General features: G+C 38.5%; 1 protein-coding gene across 1 annotated transcript in view; it reads right to left on the bottom strand.

The window, feature by feature from the left end:
* Positions 1-20,040, bottom strand: part of Rgs17 (regulator of G protein signaling 17) — a 99,731-nt gene extending 79,691 nt beyond the window's left edge. Inside the window, exon 1 of the mRNA XM_020187020.2 lies at positions 19,887-20,040. The gene's annotated coding sequence lies outside the window, so the exon portion shown is untranslated. The remainder of the gene's footprint in view (positions 1-19,886) is intronic.
* Between the last annotated feature and the right edge of the window lie 2,003 nt (positions 20,041-22,043).

The raw sequence follows: 22,043 nt of genomic DNA, 5'->3' as shown, positions 1-22,043 counted from the left end.
AATAAACACAGAATTATGATTATGACGGATAACGAGACAGTTTTACTGAAAATAATATTCGAGGTCAGGTTTGACAGCAATATGTACAACCACATTTTTCAAATGAATAAAAAAACAGGTGAAACATTCTGTCCAAAGGGAATAGCAGGGTCAAAAAAGGAGACCTAACTAGCATGACTTCCTTTTTAAAGATTTGTTCATTTATTTACTCAGTGTGGCTGGGGCACAATGTACCTCATAGGTGGAAGGAACAGGGGACAGACAGGCAGGGCAGAGTCACAGGAAGAGCTGGACAAGGTGTCTGGATTTTATCCTGTAGCTATGGGGATAGACAGTAGCATGGCACCATGTTCTGGCAGCCATGTGAAAGGCAAGTGGGTGAAGGGACAATGGAGGCAAGGCAGCAGTTGTAATAGTCCAGGCAAGAAGATGGTGAACCTAAAGGGCAGAAATGGAGAAGAAGAAGACAGACTGAACCTTGGGTATAGTAGGCAGAGGTTAAAAAGAAGGAGGATGTGAATGAGAAGGGGGTCAAGGTCACCACTGGTGTTGCAGCAGCAGGAGTGACTGTATAGATACCACCCTTTGAAAAGAGTAGAGTAAGGAAAGGACTTTCTTCACAGAAAAGACAAGAGCACAAGCATCACTGTTCTAATGACAGAGTTTCAGTAGAGTAAGTGGTCGCTATGAGGTGGCTAGCTATGGGCTCATGAAGGTCTGAGACTTAGCTTTGACCTTAAAAGATGGTCAGGATTTGGAATAGGCTGAAAGTAGCAGAAGCAAAAGAACACAGATATGGAAAATTGGAGGCTATTTCCTGGGAGAGGGGAGAACAATGACTTACTTTTGTGAGTAGGAGAGGGTAGAAGAAAAGGGATGAAGATATTGGTCCTTGAATGATAATGGAGTCTGTATTTGAAATTTCCTTTTCAGGGAGAGATAATGTATTATTTTATAAGGTCTTTGGGTCCACTGCTGACCACCAATCCTGGATGACTAATGAAAAACATCAAAACTGTCCTGATCTATTAATTATTGTTGATCTTGTATGAATATTATGCTTCTTTGCCATTCTAGAATTTGTAACAGATCTGTAGCTATAGCTAGAACTCTGTTTTCTTGCCTCATCTTAGGACAAGACAAACAAACATTTTAGCAGTCCTGTTCTCATAACCACTGGCACTATGTTTTCTGCCAATACCAATTACTATATTTAAAAAAATCAAAAAGGGTTAACATAAGTTTAACAGTCTTTATTTCAATTTATTTTCATGTCAACTTGTTATTTTTAGGTTAAACTAAATAACTCTTTTTATTTAAGTGTTTCATTTTGGGGTTTCAACTTGAACTCATGCTTGCTAGGCAAACCACTTGAGCCATGCAGTCAGTCTAGTCTTTTTGTTTTTAGACAGGGTTTCGTGGGTTTTTTTATTTTTATTTTTATTTATTTACTTATTTAATTCATATGTTCATACAATGTTTGGGTCATTTCTCCCCCCTCCTCCCAACCCCCTCCCTTATCACCCACCCTGCCCCCTCTTTTTTCCTCCCACCCCCTCGATACCCGGCAGAAACTATTTTGCCCTTATTTCTAATTTTGTTGAAAAGAGAGTATAAGCAATAATAGGAAGGAACAAGGGTTTTTGCTAGTTGAGATAAGGATAGCTATACAGGGAGGTGACTCACATTAATTTCCTGTGCATGTGTGTTACCTTCTAGGTTAATTCTTCTTGATCTAACCTTTTCTCTAGTTCCTGGTCCCCTTCTCCTATTGGCCACAGTTGCTTTTAAGGTATCTGCTTTAGTTTCTCTGCATTGAGGGCAACAAATGCTAGCTAGTTTTTTAGGTGTCTTACCTATCCTCACCCCTCCCTTGTGTGCTCTCGCTTTTATCATGTGCTCAAAGTCCAATCCCCTTGTTGTGTTTGCCCTTGATCTAATGTCCGCATATGAGGAAGAACATACGATTTTTGGTCTTTTGGGCCAGGCTAACCTCACTCAGAATGATGTTCTCCAATTCCATCCATTTACGAGCAAATGATAACATTTCGTACTTCTTCATGGCTGCATGTGTATAGATACCACATTTTCTTGATCCATTCGTCAGTAGTGGGGCATCTTGGCTGTTTCCATAACTTGGCTATTGTGAATAGTGCTGCAATAAACATGGGTGTGCAGGTGCCTCTGGAGTAACCTGTGTCACAGTCTTTTGGGTATATCCCCAAGAGTGGTATTGCTGGATCAAATGGTAGATCAATGTTTAGCTTTTTAATTAGCCTCCAAATTTTTTTCCAGAGTGGTTGTACTAGTTTACATTCCACCAGCAGTGTAAGAGGATTCTTTTTTCCCTGCATCCTCGCCAACACCTGTTGGTGGTGGTGGTGCTAATGATGGCTATTCTAACAGGGGTGAGGTGGAATCTTAGTGTAGTTTAAATTTGCATTTCCTTTATTGCTAGAGATGGTGAGCATTTTTTCATGTGTTTTTTTGCCATTTGAATTTCTTCTTTTGAGAAAGTTCTGTTTAGTTCACTTGCCCATTTCTTTATTGGTTCATTAGTTTTGGGAGAATTTAGTTTTTTAAGTTCCCTATATATTCTGGTTATCAGTCCTTTGTCTGATGTGTAGCTGGCAAATATTTTCTCCCACTCTGTGGGTGTTCTCTTCAGTTTAGAGACCATTTCTTTTGATGAACAGAAGCTTTTTAGTTTTATGAAGTCCCATTTATTTATGCTATCTCTTAGTTGCTGTGCTGCTGGGGTTTCATTGAGAAAGTTCTTACCTATACCGGGTTTCGTGCTTTTGCTTACACACAAACCTCCTATCACCACCTCCCAAGTAGGTGGGATTATAGGCATGAGGCACCATGCTTGGTCCATATGTTATTTTCTAAAAAACAATAACATTTATAAAATAAACATAAAATGTATATTATATTTTCTATTATATCAGGTATTATGATAATCAAATTTTAATTCCATCCCAACAATGTGCAACTTTCTTAAGCCAATATTTAAAAATCTTGGCTGTAAAGACATCACTTTCTTTTTCAGCCTTAAATTGCTGCATGTGGTGGTAGAGAGTTTACAGTGTCTTCTCCAAGTCCATCATTTCAAAACAAATAAAATACCAACTTGCATCAGCTATCATTACATGTTTTCCTGGCATACATTCAGATTCTTTTCCTTCATTTCCCCTTGGCAACAACCAAATCCCTAACAGCTCTTCATAATTCATCATTTCTTGCTTCAGCGCCATTCTTGAAAACAAAGCCATCCTTTTATTCTGTGTATGTCCTTATGAACCAAAAAAAAAAAACAAGAAAAAAAATCACATGTATAAGTGGAGATCAGATTGCTTCAGATGAGTTTTTTTTTTCAGTAAATACTGAGTCTCTTATAAGATGACTGGAGATTTTGAGTGTATGTCAGTTATAGAGCAATCTGCAAAATACTTGCTCCTCCTTCCTAAAAAGAAAAGATCATGATTTTCCTCCTTATTTTAAGCTGCCTTGCCTCTTCATTCATTTCGTTCCACTCTGGCTCTGCACACTATACAGCTTCCATACATAAGTTCCCCAAGAGTTTAGAGAAAATAAAATTGAATTTGTATCTTATTGCCTAAATATGCATTTTAAGAATATACTCCTTTTGGTTTTATACATTTGTTAAATATGAGCTTAATTTTCTGATGTACCTCAGAATTCTTCCATTTCAGTTAATTACGCTCTAAATTGTCTGAAATGTACCTCCAAGCCTAGAACACTTGGAAGCTGGTTTGGCAGGCAAAGGCAAGGAACAGGGATGAAGATGCAGCTCACTCCTGGGACATTCCTGGAGGGAAGTCAGACTTCCAGCCTGAGAAAAATGAGCTCACTTCTCCCCCTTGTGCCCAGAACTTTGGATGTTATCAGCTACGTATGTCCTTGAGTTAGAGAGGGCTAAGAATGGAAATTTCATTCTTCTGACAGTTCACTCCACGACAAGTTGACCAAGATGTCAATTCAATAGCCCTGCTTTGCAAAGGCCCTCCAAATGCTGCTCTGTGAGGGCCAGGCATTGTCTGTTTTGTTCCCTTATAAATCAGAGTATCTTAGAAAAGTATTTGGAACAAAGTAAGTGCTCCATAAGCACTTGTTAAAAGAGGAATTCACTGGAGGATCCATGCACAAAACTCCAGCATGTATCCCTTTTGTTTACAAGTTTTTCCCCCCAAAATTCCTTATTCCTTATTCCCAGACTATTTCTATAAAAAACAAAGGCAGTAGACCATTAGAAACAGACAAACATTACAGAAAACAAATTTAGTTTCTACTTTATGGTTTCAAACATTTGCAGTTACACACCTAATTTTTTGCCATTTTTATTATTTCAATTGCAATGTCCTGTTAATCTCTCCACTCTTGGATGACAGTCCACAATTATATAAAAGAATGAGCATATATGAAAATTTACCTTATTTCTAAATTGCATTTACAAAATGTACTTTCCCAATGAGTTCTTGAGGTATTTTTCATTTAATGCTCATTTCCCTTTTTTGACAATGCATTCCTACCCTGTGGAAATGATGATTAATTACCTTTGCTCATTGCACAATCACAACATTCAATAGGTTGGACATCCTCTTGTAGAAAGACCAACAAACTAATAAGGATGGTCTTTGTTTTCTTGTTTGTTTGTTTTAACAGTCAAACATTTGTTAATTTTCTAACCAGTAAGTTAACAGTATCAGAAAAACTCACTCAGCATACAAGAAATAAAAGACTGAGGATTTTCTACTCTTTTTCTAGGCTGAAAACAATTTTTTGTCATTTCAGATGCCTGAAATAAGTAAAACCATTATTTCAGAAACACCAATTTGTAATATCTGTCTCACAACATCTTTCTTCTGGCTATGAGTTAAAATATTAGAGATAAGGAGATTAGAGAAAAAAGAATCCATTATTTGCAGACTTAGTGATTTCAAGGTGCCTTTTGAACTTATTATGCTCTGATTCTCAAATTCCTTGCTTGTCCCAACCTTGGGGAAATTCCACTATCTCTAAATTGTAAACTTGCACCCTGGAGCCTGGAGGCAAAGCCCAACATGGTGCCTAAATAATGAAAATTGCTTCTAAGCACCAGATCTAAGCCATAAAACAAGCAAATAAGTATTATATACTATTTCCTAATGTTTGCTTTTATTTCAATATAGAAGCACTTTAAGTTTCTCAAGAATGGATAAAATTGATATTGCGGGAAATTCAATGGCATTTTTCCTAACCCTTTTCCATTGATAATTTTGCCTCTCACCGCCAATGAACTTACTTCTCTTTAAACTTTTTAACAAATGTTACCAAGTTTTCTTTGGTCTGCCACCTACCTCAGTCTGCTGTTACCAACTAGTTTAGTTCTCGCTTCTAGTTCTTCCAAGCCACTAGTCTACATTCAGATGTTCTCTGGCTCACCTCCTGTTCTATCTCCAGTCTCTCACTTCCTGGTTCCAGTTTCCTCTTCAATTCTAATGAACATCTCTGTACAGGCACTTGTGTTTCTGTCTTTATGTCAGCAATGTCACTTACTTTTTAGGCAAGTTTTGAAAGATAGTTTTCAAAGTCTGAATGGGTAACATTAAACAATCTTATCCAAAAAGAGAGAAAGAGGGTTGCCACAAGTTATGGCCATTTATGCTATTCTCTTCCCAGTTAGCCTTTATACCCTATAAACACAGCCAATGAATATTCATGAACTTACCATTCAAATTGGGACCCCTGCTCTTTATAAGTGTATAGGAAAATACAAAGACAAATGTGTATCTTTCCCTTAAACAATAATTTTCTTAAAGTTTTCAGGAAAAAAATTGTGTGATTATCATAATCACCATCATCTCCTCAGCTATGCACTGGGGAGAATTTATTCCATTCCCAACTCTACCATCCTATTTAGTTCTCACATCAACACCCAGCTGAGTTCTTTCCCATACATAAAACCTTCATTCTGTGAACATATTGAGTGCCTGTTCAGTTCCTGGCACTGTTTGGTGTGCTAGTTTACATTCTAGTTAATGGGAGGAGGGAGAATGATAATCAATAAAATAATCTAACAGCAGAAAATGCTATGAAGAAAGAAAACAGATTATTGTTAGACAGTGGTAGATAAGAGGAAAGATGAAAGAGGGACCACATTAGGCAGAGTCCAACAAAGGTCTGTTTAAGCAATGACATTTGAACTGGAACTTGAATGGTGACAAAGATCAGGGGGAAGGAATTTTGGGTCCTACAGTGTGGCAATGGAGTTGCAGGGAGCTTCGTGTCTCTTCTCCCAATAGCCCCTGAACTACCCTAATGCTGCCTCCTGTGTTGATTTTTCAAACTCAGGTGCCCAACTAGTCTTGCCCACAAGAATTATCACTGCCTTACTGTCATTCCCTTCAAGGGCTGAAAAAAGAAGCAGCAATTCAAAGCAAGTCTGAAACTTTAGCAGAATCATTTTTATTGTTGCTTTTATTAGCAATATATTAATTATACAAAGGTATTTTATGATGCTATTTCCATACAAGTACCCTCGTACTCTTTTGCATCTCCACTCCCTCCTGTCCCTCTCCTTTCTTGGTTTTTAGTGGGTTTAATTATGCTATTTTCAGATGTATATGTATATAAAATATATGTATATAATATATAATACATAATTGTATTATATATATAATATATAATTATATATATATATATATATATATATCCAGAGAGAGATAAATGTACTTCAATCATATTTACTCTTCATCGTATTGTTGATCATATTGTCAAATATGTCCCTTGTCTAAGAATTCAGGACATACACTCTTCATAGAATTTGGTATCAGGAAAGGAAACTTCCTCTAAAAAAGTTTTCTGTCAGTAACTAATGAATTATACATAACCTGACCTGTTACCTGGGAGCCTCAGAGCTAAAATGTGGGGATTCTATTTCAATCACAACCTTATCCAGGTTTTGTGGTATACTCTCCTCCCCCACTTATTTCTCTTTGTGGTTTCTTATCTTTATTATGCTTCATTTTCATTGCCCTTCATGAAAGTGCTTTTATTTAAGCTGCCTGAAACCTTCTGGAAATAGATGATATATAAATCATTAATCATGAGGGCTTTCTAGACAATCATGAGTAACTTCCTCATTGCAAAATCTAACTTATTACCTTGGTAATAAGGTAATAAGTTAGTTGATCTTACTCAACTTTTCTGCCACATGACGTAACTTAGCTGCTCTTCTTGCTCATTTAAAACTATCTCTTTCCAATATTTTCTAGAAAACTAGTATGTATGTTAATAAAGTTGGTTTAAAAACATTTCCACTTCCTTGGTTACATGATATACTAGTATTCTCTTTTTAACACTTTTTTCCCAATTTGACCATCTTAAATATGAATGCATATATGTATGTGTGTAGGCATGTTTTAGTTTTGTTTTTTTTACACATCCATTCAATTCAATGCAGATCAGCTCTGGGTTTCTTTTTTTATTTCCTCAATTGTTTCATTTTTTATTTATTTCTGTTCTTATTTTCATTATGTCTTTGTCTTTACTCTGGGTCTAATTAGCTCCTCTGTTTCTATTTTCTTAAAGCAAAGCTGGTTTAATGATTTGAAATATTTTTTTCTAGTACATGCATTTATTGCTATTACTATTCATTAACTTTAATGTTGTGTTTCATTTTATTTTTTAATTATTTTATCATTTTTCCACTGGGTTTCTATTCTAAGTGTTCATTCACGACCCTCTTCACTTTTTCTACTATTATCACCTGTAAGTAGGAAACTTTAAGATTTTTTTATCTCAAGTCCCAGTCATTCTCTTGGGTTTGCATTCCAAATTCTCTGGTACCACTTGAACCTTAGAGTTAGCCTTGTAACTCATTTGCCCTCCCAACCCTTCAATCTCTGTAACATCCCTGGCAAGTATTTGTTCACCATGTGCTGTCTTGGGACAGTATACTTAGCACCATTAAGGCAGCTCACAAAATTAGCAGTGATTGTTGAAAGTAATTTCCAGTAGGATGGCACTATTTCTTGCAATGATGTGTGCTCACTGGTTCCAACGTGGTTTGTAAAAGTCCTAGTAAGAGCTAAGGTGCACTGACTGCTAATATTAATGCAGAGACATTGCACATATTTCTCTTTTCAAATCTTCCATGAAGTTTTATTATTTCCATCATACACCAGGGTGATTTACAATTAGTCTAATTAAGTCCCATGGCTCTTCTCCAAATGGTAAAATACAACTATTCTCCAGAAGAACCATTCTATTTCAGGTTAGGGAAAGCACGAATTCCTCCAATCCCTTCTCACATGAATTATTGTTGTTCTATAAATTCATTTCACCATCTCTTTCATTCCAGTTGTGATATGAATAGTCAGAACAGAACAAAACTGTCACCAACCTCATTCTAGACACCATGTGGCTCTACCAACGTAGCCCAACCATACTTGTTGATTCCTACCAAACCAACTGTTATTCCTGGGGCTTTTAAATTAACAGCATATTAAATTCTAATGAATATGTCAAACTATTTCCCAAATTGAACTTAATTTGTTTCCTCCTTAACTTCTTCATCATTTTGGTCTTCCTTGCCTTAGTGGCATCTTCATCATCCAAACTTACACGGCTCAAATTCTCCTCATCAGCTTTAAGGTTCCTGTTAGATCTCCCAAATCTCTGTTGACCACATGCTCTCTATGCCATGTTTTCTCACTATGTTCTCTTGCCATAGATTGGGCTCTTTGTTGTCTACTGTTTTGGGTTCTGCCTTTTTTCACCTGGAACGTGAAAGTTGCATTCCAACTTCCCTTTGCCTCCCTACCGCACAGATCTGATGCAGTGCTCATTCCAAACTCAGCTTTAACCTCAGGACTCTTCTTTAGGTGGCCTCAATGGCATTCTGTGCTTATCAAGGAAAACCCTGACCTTCCACTATGATAGTAACAAATGACAGTAGAGGTCTTCTTTCCAGGATCATTCTGTAAATTTCTGCACATGTTATATGCCTTTAGAAAATTGAACCACAAAGTATCTTCTGAATTTTCCTAGTTCTGTGTCTTAAAAAAAAAAAACTCCAAGAAAGTTTTTATTTAAAAATTGCCAATTTCTTTCATCCTAAATTTGAGAGGTTCATTTAACACCTGAAAAAACAATGAAATTCTCAATCAAGGCTGAAATCATGTCTACATTACGATATTTTTCTAACCACACATTATTTTAATCTTTGAATATTTTAAAAAGTGGTTACAGGATTATTTTACAGGCATATACTGGAAGTATCAATTTAACATATTTATTGGATTTTTAGTTTAATTCTCTGTAACTTAAAATAGTATTGTGATATGAAACAGAATAATTTTTAGACTGATAAAAAACAAGAACTGAATTGTGTCCTCTGTATATGTCTAAGTAACTCTCTTCTAATGAGTTAGTGTTCAGTATCATATAGTTAGGAAATAATTATGTTGTTAAAACAATTTTTTCTTTTTCTTTATGCCTAACTTCTTAATATATATGTTTCTGGATACTTGCAATTAACAATAAATTTAGATGATAGCCTGATTATAAAATAAAAATAGTTAAGATCTTCAAGTAAACATATTTCCAAAGCCATTTTGCAGCGAAAACTAAAAGCTCTGCGTGTGTGGAAAAGTCAACGAGTAGTCTTTTTTTAAAAATTATTCATTTATTCACATGTGCATACAATTGTTTGGGTCATTTCTCCCCCCTGCCCCCCTCCCCAACCCCTTTCACCCCTCCCCCCTCACTTCCAGGCAGAACCTGTTCTGACCTTATCTCTAATTTTGTTGAAGAAAAGACATAAGCATAAGGAAGACAAAGCATTTTTGCTAGTTGAGTTAAGGATAGCTATACAGAAATATCCCTAGCATTGCTTTCGTGTACACATGTGTTACAACCCATGTTGATTCATCTCTAACTGATCTTTACAATGGTTACTGATCCCCTTCTCATGTTAACCTCTGTTGCTTTAAGGTTTCTGTGTTAGTGGGACAGCATCTCCAACACAAAAGGGAAAGAACAGGCTGTAGCTCAAGAGGTAGAGAACTTCAGAAGTACACACATGGCCCCTGGTTCAACCCCAGTGCCACAAGAAAAAGAAGGAAGGGAGGGAGGAAGAGAGGGGTGAAGGGAAGGAAGGAAAGGAGGGAAGGAAGAAGGGAGGGAAGGAAGGGAGGGAGGGAGGAATGGAGGGAGAGAGGAAGGAAAGAATTCTGTATTTCTTTCACTTGGACCAGCTGCATTATAAATTTGTTCAGGTCTTGAGGTTCAGGACCAACATAATTAGAAATAGTTGGGACCATCACATAATCCAATAAATAGAAACACACTAAATGGTTTTGTTGTGGAATCTTTTGGATAAAAAATAGCTGTTATGGTTCTGTGGCCTTCTCTCTCTCTGATGTCATGGTATGTTTTTACTTCTTTTCACACTTTTGTAAGCAATACTCCAAACACAATGCCAAGAATCTTCAACAAGAGTCACAACTTCTCAGGTTTGCTGGGAGCCCTGGTAGTCGCTGCTGCCCTGGTGATGTTTCCATCCAGCTAATCCTGATAGATGAAATCCACCTTCCAGATCAGACACCCACAACCCAAACTCCACTCTGCCCTGCTACCTACATGGAGAGTCCAAGACACAAGTAAACTGTGCATTTCAATAAGAACAATATGTCCTTGAGACTAGAAGGTCTTTCCATTCCTGTCAAAATTCTGTCTTTCTATAATTTGAAAAGAAAATGTCACAATCTCTATGAAACTTTGTCAGGTTCTGGTCTAGTTATCTGACATTAATTTCAAGTTGAATTCTCACATTATGTTTTTTTCTCTCTTAGAGTATACTTAAAATAGAAAGGTACATATGTATCTGTTCTCTTCAACTTAGCTTTAGGCTCCTTGAGACATGGCTATGTCTTATTTAATTTTACTATTCCCAGGTGTAGAGCAGGGCTCCAATTATACAGTGCCTTAATTAAGAATAAGGCAGCAGGAAACAGAGAGGTGGAATTGATGAATTGCTGAACCAGAAGAAAACTTTAAAATCGAATACAAATGCTTGGAAATCCAGACCCACACAGCTCACATTTACCAATGCACCAAAAGACCTCTCTCCCTTTCCATGATTTTTACATGTCCATAGTTTAACTTCTTAGATCATACTCTAAGAGCTCCAGTCTTGGGCATATGACCTCCTTTTCCCCCTGATATGTAACTAGACTAGAATTCTCTCTGGACTAAGTGGTCAGAAGCCAGCACACTAAGTGCCAAGTTGATTTTAATTCTAATCAGCAGCTTTACTGAGTAAATTTCAGTGATCTTACTAGGCCATAAATGCACATTCTCTGAAAAATAATCTCACTGGTGAGGAGCAGACCAGCTTCTTCAAGCACACTTGTCACTCCCACCAAAGCCTTGACAAATATTTTAGACATTAAGTCATTATACTGCCCTGTTGCTCAATAAAAAGAAAGCTTAGCATGTATTTATTCATTGCTGCTCTTTAAAAATAATATATGAAGCTCTTTACATCATAAAACGAGAATTGTTTTTATAGGATATATAGGAATAGATACATTTTAAAATTTGTATTAATTTTTATCAATTTGATTGAATTTTGGAATCACCTATAAGAAATTTTGAAACTATTTCCCATAACCTATGTCAGGTCAAGAAGTGCTTCACATTTTTTCCTTCCTGGAATTAACATTTATTTAATGGAATTCTACCTCATGAAATCCCACTTGCATTACTCAGATGTTTAGTCAATGAAATTACTGAATTAATGGGAAAAAATTACCTTCTTAAGATTAGGTCACATGAATTCTCGAAACTGGAAGTGGTTACATAATACAGCAGTTATATAATAATGCATTGAGCATTATACTTGAGGATATAATGAGATTTTAGCTGAGAGTCTTGTTTTCTGAGTGCAGCCTTCCTGCTTTTTACTTGAATTTCATTCTCCTCTCATTTATACTCCCTCCTGTATCTTCATGCATGTATGTCTTTTTCTAGAACACTTGGTTAGGATCACACATATAAAGTCAGTTGTTTCTCTTTCCATTTATGAATCACAGGGGAAAAACACATATCTACATACTCTGACACAAAAATATTAAACTATGGAGACAATTTGAATCTATAAAGGATTTCTTTCTCATTTGGTTTCCAGTACCAAAAATAATATGTGAGTCTATTATTTATATAAATATAGGTGGGTCATCAGACATTGAATTTAGTAAAGATAATTTTGTCTAAAATATTTCTTCAGTAGTGAAAATTTGAGATTACTGTACACATACAGAAGAAAATGTGGCTCCAATAGTCTGAGTTAAAATTGCCAATATTACTTAATCATAAGCTAGTACAGATAGGAAAACCAGGCCAGTTCGCCCCTGATGACTAGAAAAGAATGAAACAGCAGGTTTTGGTCTTTTTTCTAATTTGTTCTGATGAATTGCAGCATTTGAGTTCTTGATGTTTTAATTTTCAGAAAAAAGCTAACATAAGATCCCCCAAATTATACAAAACAATAGTTAACATGAATTCTTCCATGAAGTGTTAGAGGGACAAAAAAGAATTTAAAACTTTCTTCCTTAACTTATTATTTAGAAATACTATTGCTGCTACTATGATGAATGATATTAGTAAGAGGGAGGGTCAAATGTAGGTGAGTCTTCCAGTTTATACTGAAGTATTTAATAAACCAACTTACACTAGAGTATTGAGTACGCCAATGGACAATACAGCATTAGGTTGGTCATACCAATTTGTAAATTACACAGATCACTATATGGCTTTGTAGTATGCCATGCCCTAGTGTCCTCATGAAACATCCTGGAGACCCTATCTCTAAAAACCCTTCACAAAAATAGGGCTGGTGGAGTGGATCAAAGTGAAGGCCCTGAGTTCAAGTCCCAGCATTGCAAAAAAAAAAAATACTAGTTTTTCCTTTGCTTTTACCTAGTGAATCTTGATCATAGTAAACCCATAGGTTACAGGTAAAATGTGGTATGGTTATGCTGTGTAGCAACAATTAGAAAAAATGATCAAACCTCAAATGAGTATCCATGCTTATTTATTAACAGCACAGTCAAAGGCTTAATCACAGCATGTAAAATTTGGTGACTGACACAAGGGTTTGACTCACCTTCAAGTTTATTCATTCTTAGTAGCAATGTCTTTCATTATCACAAGTGGAACATTAAGTATATATTCAATAATATATTGCTAGGAAGAATGTGAAGTCTTTACCATGTTTCATAAATGATATCAAATCTTCCCAGATCAGAAAATCTAGCTTCTAGGTTTAGAAATCACTCTTGTGATCTCAACAAGTTGAAGATGGCTATTTCTCCATAATCAATTTTGTTTTAAAAAAGAGTATTCTGAATTTTTGGTCAATGTACTATCATCCAAAAAGATTATGGTCAAAGATGGCACTAGAGTAGCATCCGGAAAAAATCTGCAATCCAGATTTTTTAGCACAGGAATATGGATCCTAAATTGGGGAGGAACAGCCACACTCTCTTTCTTCTCTCACTCCCTATGCCAACATGTAGTTATACCTTAAATTATCTTGCAAAGATAAGTGTGAGGGGGAGAGAGGCAATGTACAAATGTATGCAAATATTTTATTTAATGAGGCAGAACTGGGGATTCTCTGTAGTTGCAGCCTGACAAAGAGGCTTAAGCCTCCTGTCTTTTGTTGTTTTTATGGTATAGTGGAGGTAGTTAGACCATACACCAGCAGAGCCACTTCCTGCTTTCCTTCTTATCCCTGAGGCTTTGTTTAGCAGCCTGCTTGCACTTTAGAGGCAGATGCTCCTAAATTTTGAGATCAGTTAACCTAAATTCCTAAATCCTAGGGAAATCCTTGCTCATTACTCCCATATGGTATTTAGTTGTGATTTATAAACTTAGAATGACTAGTTCTCACCAGATAAAAGCAAAATAATTAGTTGAAGCAGCTTATATATGAACTCTTCATGGAAAAAAAGCCATGTTTAATTAATCTTTGCATCTCTGTCCCAGAGCCTGGCACATAGTAGGTACTCAAAAGTGTTTATGAATGAATGTATTCATTCAACTGGCTAGTTGGGGAAGGATAAGACAAGAAACACATGGAGAGCAACTTGAACATTAATAAGGATCCTTTAACTAAGACAAATAATGGTTAGACAGTAAAATCTTTTCAAGCACATACTGTCTACTCAGTGTTTCCTGTATTTATTTTATTTACGTAGCTGTAGTACAGCCTCTAACACTTGCACAGTGATTGCCAAAATATGATGTATTTTTTTTACATATTCTTTTACTTAATCCTTCAACATTTTAAGAGCACATAAAATCTTTATTTTCAGTTTTATAGGTAAGACTCAAAAAGATTAAGGCTAAATTTTTGGTTATTTAAATCTAAAACCTGAGGTCTTCCTACCAAGTCACATTCTCTGCTTTCACTGTCTCTAACTTTCCATATGCTTCTTATACCTATCACCTAAATTAAATAATACTGACTGCTACTTGTCACATAGTAGACTTAGGAACATAAGATGGTCTTCCTAAGGTCAAAATTGACTCATAAAATCTCTAGATTAAATAACCTTTCATAATACACTAAAAACCAAGCCCCCTCCCTTTCACTGAGAGTAAAATTAAGAGTGTCATCAACTTTCACAAAAGAGTTTTTACTGGATTTAACTCAGGACACAGAGAAAACCTGAGATAATTAAAGAAATGAAATAAACTTACCTGCTCATTTTATTTATATCATAATTTCCCCTGAGCTGTGTCTGTTTTATTGTAATGCCATGGCTTTTGAATTATAACCTGTGTGTTTCAACAGCCAATCAGCAGTACTATGAAAAGTCTGCGGCCCAATATAAGGAAGTAAATATTTGCTTTGTGAACCACATTGTCTATAATAAAATTATATTTATTGACACAGGGATTTAAAAGAAAATTTCACATACAAAGTTTAAGAAATTCAGAGATTTAGGATGTTAAATTACTTATGCTAGACTTCTAATTACAAAATACTTATATGATTTTATGAAAAAGCTGCACATCTAGTTGATAGTAAAAATTAATTGTAATTTAATTTTCCCCACAGCTCACTGCTGATCTTATAGAGACCTTACACTCATTACAAATTCTACGTTCATTGATTCTGAATTACTAAGGTTATATCTGATAAAATTACAAAATTTTATATTTAGTAGGGAGTTTAATATTTAAGGGACTTCATAGATTTTTTTCCAAGCTAAATAATTAAGCTTTTGAAATTAAATTTATCAAAAGTCATAGAATTTTAAAAGTCAAAACCAGGCATTTATGTGGAGCATTATGGAACAAAAAACTTAGTAATAGAGTAGATTTTCATCTTTTAAATATTTAAATTTTTCCTACCACTGAAAATTTGTGATAGGATGTGACACTAACCTGACAGGATTTTATAATTATGCTTAATTGTTTTATTCTGATGGAAAATTTTAACAAAAGTGCCCCACTGGACTTCCATCTACTCCATTTTTCCTTTCAATCAATCACATTTATCTCAGAAAAACTTGAAAGCAATCCTTTAACACTGGCAGTTGACAGAAATGATCCACGAAAACATGAGAACTCTTCACGTAGAAGCTCCCAATAGTAAGATGTTGGTTAGCAAACTATGCCAGTCCTGATCCAGTAGCCCTGCCAACTCCAGCTTCTCTGGTTTAGCCACAGCCCACAGTAAGTTCTGTAGTCTTTGCCACATGCAGTCCTGTCACTAAGCATTTCCTTCCTTTGTTTGCTTTTCCTTTTTAAAGAATATTAATATTAGCACTCAAATTTTTAAAAATGTATCTGAATACCCATGATCAAAAGAACAAGCCATCCTCAATGGCAAAATAAATAGTTTATAAGCATGCCAAAAACTAGTCAGCTTTCTTAGAGGCCAAAGAAATAAAAGTTTGAACAATATTAGCTTCTCATATCCAGTTAGGAAATACTTTTAAAGCCAGATATTATGCAGGTGAAAACTGAATGTTCTATATATCAAGCCTGAAGGAAAAACTGCGTTACAGGCCTGCATACAAAAAGCTAAGGATGAAGATGTACATCAGTTTAAACAGGAAAATACTGGAACTAACATAAAAGCCTAAAAATAAAAAAAGGACAGGTAAGCAAATTAAAACATCTGTAAGATAAATTATTTTGCAGTCACTAAGTTGCATTAACAATATAGAAACAGTAACAAATTAATTTTGTTGTTGTTTGTTGTAGCTCTGGGGATCAAACCCAGGGCTTTGCATATGCTAAGCAAGCACTCTAACACTGAGCTACATTCCCAGTCTATAAATAACTTTTAATAAAACAAGTATGGCACTCTGCTATAAAATACCATTTTTAAACAATGGTACAATTATGCCACAGGTGAACTGGTGGTAAAGGGCTGTATTTCAATAGAAGTTCTTTATAAAGTCAGCTTGATTAAAATTTGTGTTCATCATATCTATGTCTAGTCACAAATCATTTTCATATATTTTCTGTGTTCTGGTAGATCTAAAATAAGCAAACATTGCTTTATAATGTGTAAATAAATCAATACTATAAATGTTACATTAAAAACATACAATGTGACAATTCTAAAAATTGCTTCCTCAAAGCTGTGGGGACAATAAGGGTGAGCTTTAGGATTTCAAATTGTGTACTCAAAAGAGCACAAGCACTCTTTTGAAACTGTGCCTCTGATTTAGGAAGACGGTTGTGAGCCATATCAATTTAAAGCTTATTCATTTAAGAAATGTTTATTTAATACCTGTCTTTTGCCAGACATTGTGCTAGGTGCTGGCACAATAGCAAGAATAGTCAATGAATTTCTTAGAAGTTAGGAGAGTGTCTTTGGGGGACAAGTAGCGATGAGAGAGCAGAGGAAGGTGGGCGTACCCATCAATCTCACACAGAAAGTCCCAGTGTCTACTCATAGCAAAGGATTGCTTTATTTTCTAAGCTTTGCTAAGCGTTCTGTAACAACTTATGTGTGAGGATCCCAGACACCCCCTGAGAATGTCATACACTAGTAAGCCTGTATAATGAGTTCGGACTTGCACTCTGTAGTGATCAGATGACATAAAATGCTCTTAACGTCACATAGAATTATTCTCATCCACTGGGCATCCAGCAGTGCTTGCGTGTGCTTTTCCGGGCAGTGCAATATCTTCATTGTTGAACAGACAGAGTTGGACTATCAGGATTCTCAGCAGAGAATCCTTCATTATCTGTACTCCCCTTCCACTTTTCCAGAAAAGTCCATTATTTCAGTGAATGGACATCTAATACAAAATTCATTATCCTTATAGCAACAGATTATCACATTAATTCTTTCTCATTCCTCAGTCTGTGAGTCAATCAGAATTGCTACCAATCAACATGTCGATCCTCAGCTTTTACTTGGCTGTTGTAAGAAAGCCAAATGGACAAGAAGATATGTTTTTCTTTCTCTTCAAAGCTTCTGGCTATAATGGCAGGAAAGGTTAATGAGGCTATTATTTATTTATATATTATGCAAAAGTATAAGAATTCCTTAGGAATAATAATGGACTCAGACCTTTAACACTATGCATTCAGTTAACTAGAAACCCATAAGATGATTCCTAAAACCAAATATATCTATTTGAGAAGGGAAAGCTCTTTCCCTTAGAACTGAAACCCAAGTAACTCACTGTTAATTTCCTTCCATGGGAACCAAACACCAAGAAGTTGAGGAACTAGAGCAAAAAGAGTGGACATGGGCAAAAATGGACACTTTACATTGTTATAAATCAGGTGTTTTTCTTAATCCTTCAGACTATAATTTCAGGAGGAAGGATGAGTGTCTATGGGTCTGAGATTAGGTGTCATTATCAGGGAGATTCACCATGTTTAATAAGTTATGCCACCAGATCTTTGTGTAATAATAAATACTTGTTTCCTCATCTCCAAAAATGTAAATAAACTAATCTTCCAACGTTGCCCTAAATATAGTCTTTAAGACTGTAAAAATAGTGAATAAATCTACACTCCCATGTGTGCACTAATTACTGTTTTAGTTCATGCTAACAGAAGAAGTAGCTTAATAATAGTAACTTAACTGGAGAAGGTCAATCTTGTCATTCATTTGAATTAATGAGTACAAATTATCTTTTGATTAGTTATTAGTGCTGCAATGTACATTTCATGAATAACTGCTACTATTACTACAAAAGACGTCGGAAACAAATACAATGTAGTTTAAGTGTTTCATAGTTTGCAAAATATTTCATACATATAATATCTAGCAGTTCTGAACGTAGGAAAAACATTATTTTCCATTACAGGAATAAAAATTATTTTTCACTTCGCCAATTAAATGATTTTCAGAAGGGTTCATCTCCCGGAAAACCAGTATGTAAGAACGCCGGAAATGCAGATGGAATCAAGTCTCAGAAGTGCTTATCCTAGGTGGGAACCAAACTAAGATTTCTCTTTATCATTATCCCAAAATGGACAGCATCTCGCTGTAACACAATTTCCTACAAAAGAAGGTCAGAAACTACTATGAAGCATGCAAAGTTCTGCAGACGAGACTCTCAAAGAAGCATTTACTGAAGGGTAGGGAGGGAGAGGTGGGGAGATTAGGAAAACTAGCCTGGAGCCGGGTCAGGCTTCCCCCGAGCGACCAAGGATTCGCCCACGTGAGGGGGTGTCCGGGGCTCGGGCTAGAGGCGGAGGGCACAGGGCGGGTTCCCGCACGGCTGGTGGGCGGGCATCTTTTTGACCTGGCGACCACTGCCTGGTACCAGGAGCCCAGGGACTCCGAAGCTGGAGCGGGCTCCCTGGGACGCGCTGCCAGCAGCCTCGGACTGGCAGAAGCATCTCCCCACGCATGGCTCCCGAGGCCAGCTCTGTCCCTCCGCCATCCCCAAGCCCTCCGACATTTTCCACGGATACGGGGAGATAGCAAAAAGAGGAGAAAACGGTCGAGTGTCTGCACCCAGCCACTGCCGCAGCCCAAGAAGAGGGAGTGGAGGAGGGAGCCTGGCGAGGAGGGAGCCAGGAAACTGTGATCCATCCATAATAAAAAGAATCATCATCACCCGCAACCAGGGAGTCTCAGATACACCCACCCGGGCAGTGGCTATGGGTTTGGTGGCCGTTCCTCGCCCTCGCTCCCTGGGTGGCTGTAAAACCAACACCATGCCATGCACAGCCCGAACTCCCTTTCTGTGGACGAAGGAACAAAAGGGACCCCCATCCCCTGCAAACACACCTCCCCCCCGATATTTTACCCCTGCTGCTCAAGGTATTCATTTTTGCAAACCTTTTGGTTACACCTTCCCCACCTGAATAGCGCATTTCCCTCAAAGGTACAGAACGGTAAGCGAGGTGATCCTCGGTCGATTAGACACTGAATTCGGTTCTCTTACAACCAACCACAAAAATCCTGACGGACCTCGAGTCCCCGCGGGCTCTCGCGCCACCCCGGCCCTCTTTTGCTGGTTCCCCAAAGGTGCCGCGCTCTCCGCGGACGCTCGGGGCCCGACGGAGCGAGGCTTCCCGGGGCGGGCAGGACACTCGCCCAGCCCAGCCCCTCCGCCGAGCCGCGAGGCGGCAAACCGACCGAGCCCAGGCAGCGACGCGGGATTCAACTTCCCAAAGCCGCCGCGCCGCGCCGCGCCGCGGGCACCGCGAGACCCCTCTCCGCCTGCCAGAGAGGGCACCGGCAGTCGCACTCTCCACCCCCTCCTTCCTCAACCTCCCCCCTCCACACCTAGGAAAAAAAAAAATCCATCCATCGGTGCAAAGCAGACATTTTGATGTCATTTACTTGGCAGCGCGCGGCTTTAGAGGCAATATCTTACCCAGATGCCTGGGGTTTTGGCGGCGCACCGATGGTCCAAAGGCGCGAGGCTGGGTTGCTCGGTCCTCTAGCGGAGCCGGCTTGCTGCCATCCGCCCAACTTCAGCACCCAGCGGGCGAGGAGAGACGGAGAGAGGCGAGGATGGAGTGCAGGGGGGAGGGAGAGGAGCAGGGGTGGGCGGGGAGGGAGCGGGAGCCGCTGGGTCGGCAGCGCGCATGCGTCCTGCGGGCGGGCGCAGCCCCTCGCCCCGCGCGGCCGGAGGTGCTGCTTCTTTTCCCCCGCGCGCGGCCGCGTGAGTCACGGCCACGCCCCTTCCCGGCGCCCCCGCCCGGCCCGGCCCGGCCCGGCCCGGCCCCGCGCGCTCGACCCGGGACTGAGCCCACTGTGCGCAGGGGCTCCGCGGGGCTCTCGCTTTGGCGGCCTGGGTCTGGAGCTTTTGGCTGGAGCTCTGGAGACCCCAGAGCCGCCTTTGAGGACACAAGCGTGTATGCAAGGCTCCTTCAACTTGGCCTTCACCCGCAGCCCACGTACTGTCCTCTGGTCTTCAGGAGCAAGCAAAAAGCCAGAAGCAGGTCTTTAAGGTACAAAACAGCGCTGCAGCCGCGCGCTCTCAGCCGAAGCCGAAGAGAGCCCGTATAGGAGGGGTTCAAGAAAAGTGTAAAGTGAAGCAAGTTTTGCTTACGGGAAAGACTCCAACATGATGAAGAATCCTTTACTTGATTGACTTCCTTACCCAGAAATATGCCCCTTTGCCCTACAAATTCTTTCAGGTGCTCTCTGGCTGTGGGGTTGTGCACTATTTTGGATGTCTGGACCACAGGAGCTGGAGTCTTGAGTGAGACAAGTCTGTGGCAAGGCAGGAGCTGTGAATTATTAAGCGAGGTGTGGATGCTTAGGGCCTAGACCAGCCTTAGGGCACAGCTGGGTCGCTATCCGGTCTGGTAATTGTTCTGCTCCCCAGCAGAGCCCAGCTTGGTGGTGAAGGAGCTGTGGATACTTAATGCATCCTGAGCGCTAGATTGCATCTCTGATGATTAGTGTGAAGTGTTTGTGAGGGCGAAGTAGGGAAACGGATGTGTTTCTCCTTAGATTCCACATCTGTGGGAAGAGGAGTGAATTCCTGCAGGAATGATTAGGCTCTTTCCTTGTATCTAATTAAAACTGATTACTTGTAAATGTATATGATTTCCCATTGCTTGGGTGCTCATGTATGCAAACACTTGGCATTATTTCAGTCTACTGAACTACCCCGCCTCCCGCCTCCCCTTGTATGTCTCAGGGCCTCTCCTTTAGACATCTGTAGCTCTAAGTAGGATGGCTCTTAAAATGCACTCACTCCCTGGCGTTGTCTGCAAACTGTTCTTTACTGGTCTATAATGGGAAATAGGCACAGAAATTGAGAGTGAAATTTAGAAATTTTTATTGCAGTCCGACATTGCCATAGACTCCAAACACTGTAGTCACCTATACTTGGCATGTTTTCTTTTTAAGATAAGTCATTTTTGTTGGTGTTTACAAAAGTTTCTTTGATCTTTCAGGCTGCTATAACAAAATACCATACACTGGGTGACTTATAAACAGCAGAAAGTTCTCACAGAAATTGAGATTGAGAAGTCTAGGGTGAAGATGTAGGCAAATTAGGATGTGAGGAAGGCCAGGTTCCTAGCTCATGGACTGCTGTCTTTTGTTGTGTCCTCATCCCGTTCATGAAGCTTCCCCTTCTTGACCTACTCACCCTCAAAAAGGCACCATTACTTTAGGTATCAGAAGTTCAACATATGAATTTGGGGGAGAGATAAACATTTGGTCCCCTGTACTATTGGTCCATGATGGATAATGAACAAAAGATCTCCAAAATTGGTTTGAGCAACAGTGACTCTCCTGTGTTAACTCTGAAATTTGTGTGTTCATTCTTAGCCCCTCACAGAGCTCTTTTCTGTCTTGAACCACTTTTACTTGAAGAATTATAGTAGTTAGCAGTTATTGAACAATTACTTCCTGCTGGTACTGACCTAAATTCTTTTATTCTCTCTTCACAACAACCCTACAAGGTAGATACTATTATTATCATATTTAACAGGCATCTCAGAAGCAGAACTCCGGATATCCACCCCCTCCAAACCTGTTCCTCCTCAAATTGTTCTACCAAGTTATTCAA

This window comes from Castor canadensis, chromosome 1, assembly GCF_047511655.1.
Source record: "Castor canadensis chromosome 1, mCasCan1.hap1v2, whole genome shotgun sequence".
In the NCBI taxonomy this organism is placed as follows: domain Eukaryota; kingdom Metazoa; phylum Chordata; class Mammalia; order Rodentia; family Castoridae; genus Castor; species Castor canadensis.
This window is presented reverse-complemented; position numbering and strand designations above follow the sequence as displayed.